The sequence below is a fragment of the Phascolarctos cinereus genome, unplaced genomic scaffold, assembly GCF_003287225.1.
Source record: "Phascolarctos cinereus isolate Bilbo 61053 unplaced genomic scaffold, phaCin_HiC Scaffold_5;HRSCAF=322, whole genome shotgun sequence".
In the NCBI taxonomy this organism is placed as follows: Eukaryota; Metazoa; Chordata; class Mammalia; order Diprotodontia; family Phascolarctidae; genus Phascolarctos; species Phascolarctos cinereus.
The window spans coordinates 402,958,223-402,970,414 of record NW_027555958.1 but is presented as its reverse complement, the minus strand read 5'-3'; the positions used below and the strand labels follow the sequence as shown (position 1 = coordinate 402,970,414).

At 37.2% G+C, this 12,192-nt stretch overlaps 1 protein-coding gene across 4 annotated transcripts in view; it reads left to right on the top strand.

Moving 5' to 3' along the window:
- Positions 1 to 12,192, top strand: part of CUNH1orf21 (chromosome unknown C1orf21 homolog) — a 265,651-nt gene that overhangs the window by 91,927 nt on the left and 161,532 nt on the right. Inside the window, exon 3 of one of the 4 annotated variants that reach the window (XM_020984394.2) lies at positions 11,779 to 11,867. The exons of the other annotated variants lie outside the window; for them this stretch is intronic. The gene's annotated coding sequence lies outside the window, so the exon portion shown is untranslated. The remainder of the gene's footprint in view (positions 1 to 11,778; positions 11,868 to 12,192) is intronic. 4 annotated transcript variants of the gene reach the window in all.

Here is a 12,192-nt window from a genome sequence, read left to right as displayed (position 1 = left end):
AGTTGAATGTAGTGCATCCAAAAAATTACAAGGAAAATGTTTTGTTGCAAATTCAATAAATGAAATACTCTTCTTAAATCCTCTTCCAGGGGGGCAGCTAGGTGGCGCAGTAGATAGAGCACCAGCCCTGAAGTCAGGAGGACCTGAGTTCAAATGCGTCCTCAGACCAAATACTTGACATTTACTAGCTGTGTGACCCTGGGCAAGTCACTTAACCCCAATTGCCATAAATGAATAAATAAAAAATAAATAAATCCTCTTCCACCCCTCTCTGTTCCCCAATAACATTGGGTGACTTTTATGGGAGGAAGTATAGTGTGGCTAGGTGGCAGAGTAGATAGAGTGCTAGGCCTGGAATCAGAAAGACTCATCTTCATGAGTTCAAATTCAGCCTCAAAAACTTACTAGCTATGTGACCTTGGGCAAGTCACTTAATCCTGTTTGCCTCAATTTCCTCAGCTGTAAAATGAGCTGGAGAAGGACAAAGCAAACCACGCCAGTGTCTTTGCCAAGAAAACCCCAAATGGGATCACAGAGAGTCAGGAACAGCAAAAGAACATGGTGTAAGTCTTGGCTGGGGTTGTTCCAAGCCATGTGACCCTAGGCAAATCCTGAACCTCTAAGGACCAGTGTTTTAATCGGTAAAGTAAGGAAATCACTTGTACCATGTGTCCCAAAGGGCCAATTAAGAGAAGAGTGCTTTGTAAACCTTAGAGCACTATATAAATGTAAAAATGCTTTTGTTATATTAATGCAATGAGCCTCTTTGGAACGGTGGTAATAACTCATTTATGAAGTAGAGCAAGTAGTAAAGTGGGTCAGTCTCCCTACCCCCAACCCAATCAGGCAAGGTTGTTTATTTTGTACTTACTTCGTTTTGGTGACATGACTCTTCTGTTCACAAGTTTTTATGATTTAATTCATTGCAGTCCAGAAGACCTGGGTTTGAATCTCACTTCTAACACTAGCTAGGTGACTATGGACAAGTGACTTAAACCCTCATAACCTCAATTTTCACTCCTGTGAAATAGAGTTATAATATCTGTAATACTTATATCACAGGGTTTTTGTGAGGATCAAATGAATTAAAGTCTGTAAAGTGCCTTACAAACTTTAAGGTGCTACATGAACCTTAGCTCTCATTATTAGTAATAGCAAAATAACAAAATAACTTCTATTCAGAGAAGTGCTTTGCAAACTTTAAGGTGCTACATGAACCTTAGCTATCATTATTAGTAATAGCAAAATAACAAAATAACTTCTATTCAGAGAAGATAGCTTCTGAAGCCAGCATGTATTTGCACTGTACATCTGACCTGTCAACCACTAGCATATTCAGAAGACTTTTCACTGTGTCTAATATAATTTTTGTAATTTCTGTGCTCTCCCATTAATTTCTTTCTTCCTCCCTTCCTCTTTCATATTATTATTTCCTAACCAGTCTGTCAATATTTATCAAACTGTATTCCATGTGGAGACTACAAAGAGCTCCCCTTTCTCTCAAACATCTTTCAGCCTAATTGTGGCAACAATACAAAAGCATGAACAGTTGCATAACAGTACACGATATCCATACATTAGATGTCATAGGCAGTAGTTGACTAATTACCAAGTGAGTGGTACATGAGCTGCGAGTTCAGAGGAGTGTGAAATGAATGTAATTTGGGTTAGTCTGGGAACCTAGAAATGAAAAAAAGAACGAACATGAAATGGCATGAGAAGTGCTGAATGAATGAGAAACCCGGTGGTGTAAGAGTGCTGGCATTTTGGTGCTACCATTAATTTGCCATTTTGAGGGCTAGGCCCTAGTTCCATTTTTGTCAAGTCAACCAGAATTTATTAAGTGCTAATTCTGTGTCAAACATTGTGCTAGGTGCCAAGAATACAAATACTAGCAGAAAGATAGTCCCTGCCCTCGAGGAGCTTACATTCTAATGGGAGAAGACAACCTATAAAAGGAAGTTGAAAGGTAGGGAGGAAGGGGGAGAGTGGAGAAGAGTGAAGGCATGGCTGACCTGGGAGCTTTCCTTAAACGTGGAGGTTCTGGGAGCAGCTAGCCAATCAGAGGAAGAAGCTTCAGGGTCAGTATATACTTCTAGTGTGAGAAATCCAGGGCCAAAGTGAGCATCGCTGAGCCCTGATAGAAATAATGTTGTCTTACTCATGATGGCATCTTGCTACAAGGCCTTTTCCCCCTTCTTTCCTGGAAAGTGTGATGAGTAAATATATTCAGAGGTAATTCAATTTTGAGAATAAACTTTGATTTTGAGTTCTTAATTGGTGTAATTAAATAGTCAGTGCTAACATGTTTTGCACCCTGTTCACTTGCCCTTTACAGTATAACCTAAGCTACCCTCTATTCTTGAATAGCTCTGATGGCATTAACCCTTCAGATACTGATATTTTTGTTTCAAAGATCGAATAAATTTAATTTGTTAAAAACAGAAGACCATTATGCATATCAGTTACTATGATGTGCTGTAGATGCAGCTTTATCTATGGGAGTTCACTAACTTATTTGTTAAAGCCTGATATTGGCTTTTTTTTTTGACCTTTTACCTTTTTCTTGTAAAGATGTGATGTAGTGGAAAGAGTGCTGGATGTGGTGTTAAAGGACATAGATTTGAATCCTTCCTCAGACAAACCACTTAATCTCTGGTGCCTTGGACAGGGTACCTAAACTCTCTGGGCCCCAGTTTCCTCATCTGTAAAATAAAGGTTGAACCAGAGTCTCTAAGATCGATTTCCTCTAACATTCTACGAATTTATAAGAAATGCCCACTTCCTTAGCAGTGTAATGTGGCTTTCTGCCAAATTAGTTAATCGGTGATAAAGCAAGTGCCACCTTAAGTGGTTTTTCTTACCAGCCATAAAATCCTTGCTATCATGACTTCTGCTTACCAATGTTCTTTGATGTATCGACACCTTTGGAAACATTAGGACAGCCTTCTGGATGGCCACAAATGCATTTAAAGACTCTTGGTTAGATTCTCTCAAGAGGTTTGTAGGAGATTAGGACAATCAGTAGGCCTGAGGGGACTCTTCATGTGCAAAAAGGAGACAGATCCAAGCTGTGCTCTAACAGAAGAATAAGCCAGAGTTTATTGTTGTTATTATTATTATTAAATATTATAATAATGATAATGATAATAATGAATTAGGGAACAGAGTTTCTCGAGAACACAGAAGTCCAAAGGAACTGAGACTTAACTGTGACACAGAAGTTTCCATCTAAGGAGTTGGCAGGGACCCAGAAAGCTCGTATTCCAAGGGGGAGATGTTGATGAATGATGCCTACACTCTTTCTTCCTGAGCTTTTGTCACCCCTTATGGCATTGATGCAGACCTTCCTGGACTTGCATTGCTATGGTCAGTCAGTGGATACACTAGACTGATGATCCGGTGAGAATGGACATTACTGACCTATGAAAATGGCAAACCTCACCTGCTTTCCCCTCATACACCACGCATGTACCAGAAATATTACATGCCTTGAAGAGTACATACCATTTTGAGGGTTTTTGGTTGGCAGTGTGGTGTTTTTAATATATGTTATTTGTTCTCTGTCCTTTCCCCCACCCATACAAACTCACATACAAACTAGAAATGTCCTAGACCTTTAAAGGAAGGAAGGAAGGGAGGAGTTCCAGTCTATACAGAGTTGTAGAAGTGGAAATTTTAAAAGGAAATGATGAGAGTCTCAGGAGTATGTCAGGATTGGCCAAAAGGGAGCAAAGCAAAAATGGTGTGATTCCTTCATATCCATTCAAACTAGTTTGGAGGAATAGCTTTTATAAGGGTGTTTACTTGTCTTCTTACCACAGAAATAGCTAGATGTAAACTTGTGTATACAAGATGACAGTGGAAGAAATGTAGTTTTAGTATACCAAATCAAAACTTTCCTGCAAAGAGGGAGGTTGGGCTTCAAGAAAAGTACCCCTTCTTTGACTAGCTCTATTCAAGGAAGAAAGTACTTTAAAAACTTTTCTTCTAAAAGAAAAGAGAGAAAGGGAAGTAGATGAGATAAAGATAAATTTATTTACCTCCCCTCATAATAAAAAAGAAATTAACCCCCTGTGGCTGAAATGGTTACAGTTTGTTGTGAATCCTTTTTTTGCACAGCATAAGGCTCCTTGATCTTTTATAGACTGTCTTGCAACAGTATAATTGGTTTACCACTGAGTGAGAATTACATGATTAAACTGAAAAATGCAATTTTTCTTTTAAATTAAACTGATAATTAAGCACAAACTTTTGAACAAACATGCAGGTAGGTCTTCTCTAGGAATCATCATGATGTTATGGTTATATGAATAACCATAGATATGTAATTTAAACAGCCTTTAGCATTTATTCATTCATTTTTGAATGAATACTCAGAAGTAAGACTTTCCCTTACCTAATATTTGTGCTCATCAAGATTTATTAACATATTGTCCATTGTTCTGTTATCAATAGACTTGGCTCTTCCAGATGACCTTCCTGCCATATGTGACATCTTCCTCCCCCTCCCACTCTTCCAGCCCTCATGGCTTTTAACACTCACAATGTAATGTGTAATCATGTTAACAGTAGCCCAAGGATACTGAAGCCCGAAGTCTGAAAAACACTTTAAGCCCTTTTCTTGGGAAGCTTTTGTGTTAACACTCATTATTGCTAAGTAGAGCAGATGGTCAAACAGACTGATTAGTTATTTATATTTTTACTTTATGGTACTTAGATGTTGGCACTTCCTTCAGTAAAGAAAGGAGCTGTTAGATGTCATCTTGTCATGATTTTCCTTTTTAATCAGAAACAGAAAGAAGTGCTTTGCTCATGATCTATTAATAATGAGACTATATTCTTCATGGCTGCTTCCTAACTCTTTGTGTTCCGCTGAGTTTAGGGGGGCTTCTTCTATCCTCACGTTCCCATGCAATATTTGTATTTCTCTTTGACTTATCATTTCTTCATAGGGTTCATCATTGTTCATTTTTCAGAGGGTTCATGTTGATGATCACAAGGAATTTTTATCAATATTTTTGGCATTTCTATGCAAAATAAAAAAGTCCATGACTAATTAGGAGAAAGTAGAATTGCTCAGTATGTCATATAAATAGAAATATTTCCTTTTGTCAAAAAGGTCAAATGCCTTTTTAATTTCATTCTTTTATGTATTGCTCATTCTCCCTTTTTTCCCAATGTTATATAAAAATGGGCCTACTAATTAAGAAAAAAATTCCTCTGTGCCCATTCCTAGCTTAGAAATATTGAGACCAAAGGCGAGAAACACTAGTCACACAAATTTTTTTGTCAATACTAGTTATAACATTACAAACCTTATATAGCTATGTATTATGCATATACCTAATGATAATAGCGTTTATGTAGCATCTGCTGTGTGCCAGGCACCGTGCTAAGTGTTTTACCAATATTATCTCATTAGATCCTCACCACAACCCTGGGGCGATAGGTGCTATTATTATCTCCTTTTTACAGTTGAAGAAACTTAGACAAACAGAGGTTAAGTGACTTGCCTAAGGTCTTACAGCTAGGAAGTGTCTGAGACTGGATTTAATTCAGGTGTTCCAGATTCTAGGCCCACCTTCCAGATTCACTGCACCACTTTAAGCCAAATGGCCAGCCCTGGAACATTGCAAAGACTCCTATGTGAGATCCATAATCACTCTAAAGAGTTTGGCCAAACTGTCTACCCAGGGAAAATTAATTGGATAAAGGATGACTATTCCATAGACTATAATCATGAAAGAAACACACATATAACACAGCATAACATTCTCAAACTTTAATAGCTTAAAACTGCACTAAGACTGTGTGAGTATGTGTGTGTATATATATATATGTATAATATATATACACATACATATATATGTACATGCATACATATATACAACACAGAAATATGTGTGTGTTTAGATAAGACAGGTAGTGGACGTGCACTGCAAGTGCACAGTGATCTGGGTGGTGAATTGAACTGAAAGAGGATAACAGGAAACTAGTTTGTTTTAGTGACCCCAAGTTTCTCCCTGAAACAAAGCTCCTCTTTTTAATACCAATATTCTTCCAGAGGTGTTATATGACTATAAGTCTATGGAACATGACAGTTTTCGAAGAAGCTTAAATTGCTTTGGAAGTATGAGCAGGCTGTAACATCTTGCAGGAAAAAAAAAGGAATTATGCAGGAGATGTGAAGCAAGGGATATGATCATTAAAAAGTATGATTAAAAAATGAGATGATATGGATAGGGGATTGAACAAAAGCAAAGGATTACTGATTGGTAGCCACATACTCCATTGGTACTCTTAACAATGTCAAGAGAATTCAGGGAAGGACCCCAGCATGATTAATGGACTTCCCATGATAAATTGATAAAAATGAGTCATTTGGGATGGCTCAGTATAGATAAGTTGCCATCTTCATTGTTGGAGGTAGGTTATTTGATGAGACCACAGATCCTCTAGAATACTTGGAGTAGCAGCTTTATATGGGAGAGAAAGGTGCCAGCTATGATCATTCTGCTAGTTTACAGTCAGGTCCTTACCTTTCTTAAAAGAACTGGATTTTAGGAGGGTAAATGAATAAAACCTTTCATTTTGGGGAGAGTAGGTTAGAATAGAGGCTGGGAAAAGACAAGCAGTATAGAGAAATACAAAGAATGAGTTGGAGTAGAGACATTTTTGAACAAAACATTTCTTCAGTCTTTAGAAATTCTGGGTATAGCTCCCATTCATTTGAGATATACTGAGGAAATAGTACAGTAGGAAGGAAACCTTATCGTAGAAGTAGGCTCTCAGTGAGGTATTTATTGGGAATATTTTATAAGTATTCCTCTATCTCTGGGTGAAATATATCAGTGGCTAAAATATAAAAAGCATTATAAAAATATTCCCCAGATATCTACAAGGAGCCTGTTGTATTGGGGGTGCTTCATTTCTCAGTGATTTCACCATTATCTCCTTCAATTAAAGTTTGTTAAATAAATAACTAGATTGCTAGTCTGTTTTCTGATTAAGGTAAAAAATTTGAGAAGCACTTAAAATAGTTTATTGTTTTAAAATGTCAAGTATGTATCTTCAAAAATGAAATCTACATGTATTTCTGCGTTGGAGAGAATATGAATTTAAAGGAGTATCAATGAGGGTGCTAAATCTTGTAGAAAAATATAATGAAATCAAATCCTCCTACCTAATAATTAAAATTGTGAAATAAATCAAATCATTTTTCCTTGTTTATGTGCCTGTGATTTGTCCTTATCAGCCTGAGAAAAATATAGGAGGCTTAAGAAACAAATCCTACTAAAATTTTTATGTAAGTTCCACAAAAATGTTTTTAAGGTATTTCCCTTAGGAACAGTTTATGAGTGTATTATTTTATAGTCAGTTCCCACCCTCGGTACTTTTTAAATTGTTACAAAGTTTTGTGATAAGTCATTATTTAACACACACACACACACACACACACACACACACCCAATTGCCACACACAAAACACACTTTTCAGAATGGAGTATTGCTCAGGGATGGGAAAAGATATTTCATTAAATTAGCTGTGGGCTTTGACATTTTGAATAGTGTGTGTGTGTGTGTGTGTGTGTGTTGTGTGTGTGTGTGTGTGTTTGGTGTGTAAGTAATTTGTGGTTTTTACACGAAACTCAAGTAGGGAAAAGAATTTAGGGGATTGCTGGGCAAAGGTTCCAAGTTTTCTGTTGCTTTCCAATAAAAATTTAGTAGTAGCTAGTAATAGTTTCCCTTTTTAAATCTCTTTATTTTGAGAAGATGGTAAAGTAGAAGAAGAGAGGTCTACCCTTATTCTCACTTGACTTTTTCTCACATCACTAATTTTCTACTCAATGTGTGAAGTCAGCCTCCCTCATTCACTTTCTTGTACATGGGAAATGGAAAGGGTTCCTTTCAGAATGTTTGTTTCCTGGCACATTGGCATCTTGAGGGGCTGTTAGGATAAGGCGTGTTTGAAATGAGTGACTGTCAGGAATGGTGGCTTTTCTGCAAGTTTGAACTAGGTAAGAGGTTGATGGTGTCTTAAAAGGGATGAGTAGAATGCATGAAGGCCTCCTACTTCTACCACCCTGCCTTGTTTGATTGAATGTGTTTGTGTATGTGTGTGTGTGTGTGTGAGTGTGTGTGTATGCATATATGTACATGTGTTGGTATTTCATCCAAAATGTAGTCAGATGCTGTGATGAGTTGACAGCTGCCTTCCGCTCTATTAATTAAATGTCTGCTAAAGCATCAGAAACAGATAGAAAAAGGTTCTTCTATCTTATAATATTTTATCAGTTTATCTTTATTACGGTGGACAAGAAGTTCCGAACATAACTGTTTGCCACAGAGGTTGTGTTGGGGGATATGAGTCCATTGCAGTAAGTGAAGAAGCAGTATGCCTAATATTTTTTATGCTGTTGTAAGATACACAGGATAGCTGCCTTATTTGTAATGCTGGTAGGGATCAGGCTTCAGGCGCTCAGCTTGGTGAGGTGATGTGATTCCTGTCTTGGCTTACTCAGGTGTATGAGAGAATGGTGACAGCCAATAACCATAGATGATCTCCCTGTGGACCTGTGAAGCTTTGCAGAATTTCTTTTTCTCACTCTTGTCTAAAATAACTCTAAGTTCATTTTGGGGAGGGGTGGTGGTGGTACAGATTCTACAACTTCCTATTCCTCAGATAATTTGATTTAACACGAGGGGACAGTGGCAAGATTATTGGGCTTAGTGTCAGAAGACCTCACAGTCCTCTCACGACTTCTGTGATTGTGGGTCTTTATCCTTGTTTTCTTTTCTCTTTTTTAAAAACATGTTTTTATTTTGTTGGTTTGTATTCCACAAATATCAAATAATATTTCCAAATATTATTAAAACCCTGAATCTCTTGTATGAATCTAGCATTCTTTTAAGGCTCTAACAAGTACTATATGTTAATTTCAAAAAATAAATAAAAAACTTCCTGGGCTTCATTTTCCTTGGTTATAAATGAGGAATTTGGGCAGGGTGACTTCTAAGAACCTTTTTAGCCCTAACTCCATGGTTCTGTAAAATTCTATTTTAAAATGTTCATTGTCCTCTCCTTTCAATCATCTGGAGCAGCTCTTTTATAGGAATGAGAATAGTATATAGATTTTTGGAATATATTTTCCAACTCCACTTTACTTAGTACTAGAAATCTATTCTAAATCTGCTTAGAGTTGTTCACATAAACAGTAGACAGAGCTGGAAGGGAGCTCAGTCCTACACCTCATTTTACAGTTGAGGAAACTGAGGCCCAGAGACATCAAATGCCCTGTCTGAGGTGATGCAGCCAAGCAGTGGCAGCACACATATTTAAAACTTAGGCCTCTGATACCAAATTCAGCATCCTTCCCACAGTCCTCTCATCTCCTTTAATGCCTCTCCCCTCTTAACAGAGCACTTTGAAAATTCTTTTACATGACCATCTTTAAGATCACTTTGCCCTGGGACAGATTCTTTAAGAACATCTTCAGAGGCTCCCTTTCCGCATCACCCAGGAGCTGTTCCTGTGGAAAAGACATGAGACGGGAAAGAGACTGATCTGTCACGTGGATCATATGTGCCTCTGATTAGGAGACATAATCCATTAAGTACCGTTAAATTACATCACCTTCTGAATTAAAAAGTGTAAAACTATGAATGATTCATCAAATAGAAATGCCATAGAATTAAAAATTCTGCTTCTAGAACATCAAGTAGATCAGTTATCTCTCTGCAGTTTTATTTTGAAAAGCTTTAGAAATAGTAGATGGACCAAAGTGTTCAGATGAAGTTGAGACAGTCTGGTGTAATGGAAGGAATTTTGGGCTTTCAGTCACAAGAATTGGATCAAATCTATGTTCCCTGCATGTAATAGTTATGTGGCCCTGAGCAAGTCACTTCACTTAACTCTGTGAGTATGAAGTTTCTTTCTTTATGAAATAGGCATAATAATCTTTTCATTACCTACATCATAGAATTATTTTGAGGAAAATATTCTCCACCTCTAGGCTTCTACTTTTAATCTGCTCCTGGGAACAGTAATGTGCAGCTGTAATTACCAGATAAATGTGTTATTGGGATTATTACCCAGTCTTTTTTTTTTCTAACTTTTAGATATGTCCTCCAAGCCTGGAATGCTTTCTCTCCTTATCTCTGCCTATTGTCTTCCCTGGTTTCCTTCGAGTTCCAAATAAATCCAGTCTTATACAAGAAGCTTTTCCCAGTCCTTCTTAATTCTAATGGCCCTCCCACTGTTAATTTTTTCCTATTTGTCCTGTGCTTAGCTTGTTTGTACATATTTGTGTCTCCTCCTTTGGACTGTGAACTCCTTCAGGGCAGGGACTATCTTCTGCCTCTTTCTGTATCCCCAGCACTTGGCACACTATGTGTCTGGCACATAGTAGGTGCTTAACATTATTTTCTATGGACTGACTTTAAAGAATTGAGCACCAGCAAAAAAAAAAAAATCCTGAGTCTCGTAGGCCTGATTATCCCCGAGCAGTGGCGGTATCACCAAGATCTTGACTATATTAACCTTCATATTATTTGCTATAGGAGAAAAGTAGAAGGACTAGTTTGAAGGTAGAGAGGTTGGGAGCCCATTACACAAAAAACAAGAAATAAACGTAATTACTAGAATTGCAGTCTAGTTAGGAACTATGCAAATATGTGTTTAGAACAGTCTTTTAATATCAGTGGAAAAGAGAATATACCCAATTCTAGGTCTTAGACTATATCCTCTATTATTTCTCCCTTTCTTTGGTAACAAAGTTCCTGATTATTCAATTTAATTTTAAAAACATTTATTAAGCATCACTAAATTCAAGTCAACCAACAACATAACAAATATAACTATAACAAAACCGACAATATAAAGTCTTATCCTTAAATGATTTTACATTTTAATGAAGTATGTTGTCAAAACTCTCAAATACTCAAGTGGATCTATGAGCTCATTGATGTGGGTATTTCTTCCACTTAATCAGGTGGAAACCCATCCATTCCTGTCCTTCCAATGAGACTCTTACCAAAAATTTATATCCCCAAATTTCATTTTAGGGGCCTTCTTCAGTGGGTTCTTACATCTTAAGGATATCAGTGGAAAATTCAGGCTTCCATTGTTTTATCTTCTGCTCTTGCCTTGTGCAACCAACCCATCTTCTTTCATTGGTCTTTGCTTTGATCACTGTTCAACATACAACAATTCTTCTTCATAGTTCCTTGATTATAATGTTCTGTGGTCTGTTACAGGCTACTCATATTCACCATTTACCCCTCCATGGCCCTTCAGGAGCTCTACAACTTCAGTGTTAGAATTCATTCTCTTCTAAGAGTTATCTGTGTCAATCCTAGTGGCCAATGAGATCTCCTTACATTTTGCATAAAGAGACAGAATGTTTCTCTTAATACTTCAGGCCCATTTCTAGGGATGCTTTTCTCAGGAGTGAATGATAGGTGTCGGGAGACAGAATGTCTTGTCTTCATCCTTAAAAGACAACTTTTTTGATAAACTGCCACAAAACATTGTAACATCCACATAGCTTTAGGAAATAGGAGAAAGATAGTAATTAACATGGTCTGTTGGTGGGGCAAGGCAACAGGGCGGCCTTACTATATATATGGTAAAAGACATCTATTAAGGAGTAGTAGAAAATAAGGTTGTGAATAAGAAATGTGGCATCTCTTTGGAGGGCTTTGAAGACCAGACACAAGAGAGCAAGGGAATGACATGATGAAAGTAATATTTGAAAATTGATCTTCTCTGCATAGAACAAAACATATTGGAAAAAAGAAGAGTCAAGAACTAAGAGGAAACATTTCAGGAAAACTAGATTCAAACCTCAGCTCTGCTACTAACTGTGAGTTGATTAAAGTTGCTTAACTTTTCTAGGCCTCAGTTTCCTTGTCCGTAAAATGATTTTATCTGAGCACAGCAACTCATAAAGGCTGTTTATTCTAAGACTTTTATCACATATGATTTGCTGCAATGGAGGGAGTACTCAGATTGATGAAAGTGGTAAGGAAAGTTAAGAAATTTGGAATTAATAACATTGTACATTGGTATAGAGTTCTTTTACTGAATTCGCAAAGCATCTTCTAATACATTATTTCATTAAAGCTTCACTGTAGCCTTAATATAGATAGTGCAGATATCCCCATTTTGCGCAGAGTTGAAGAAACTAA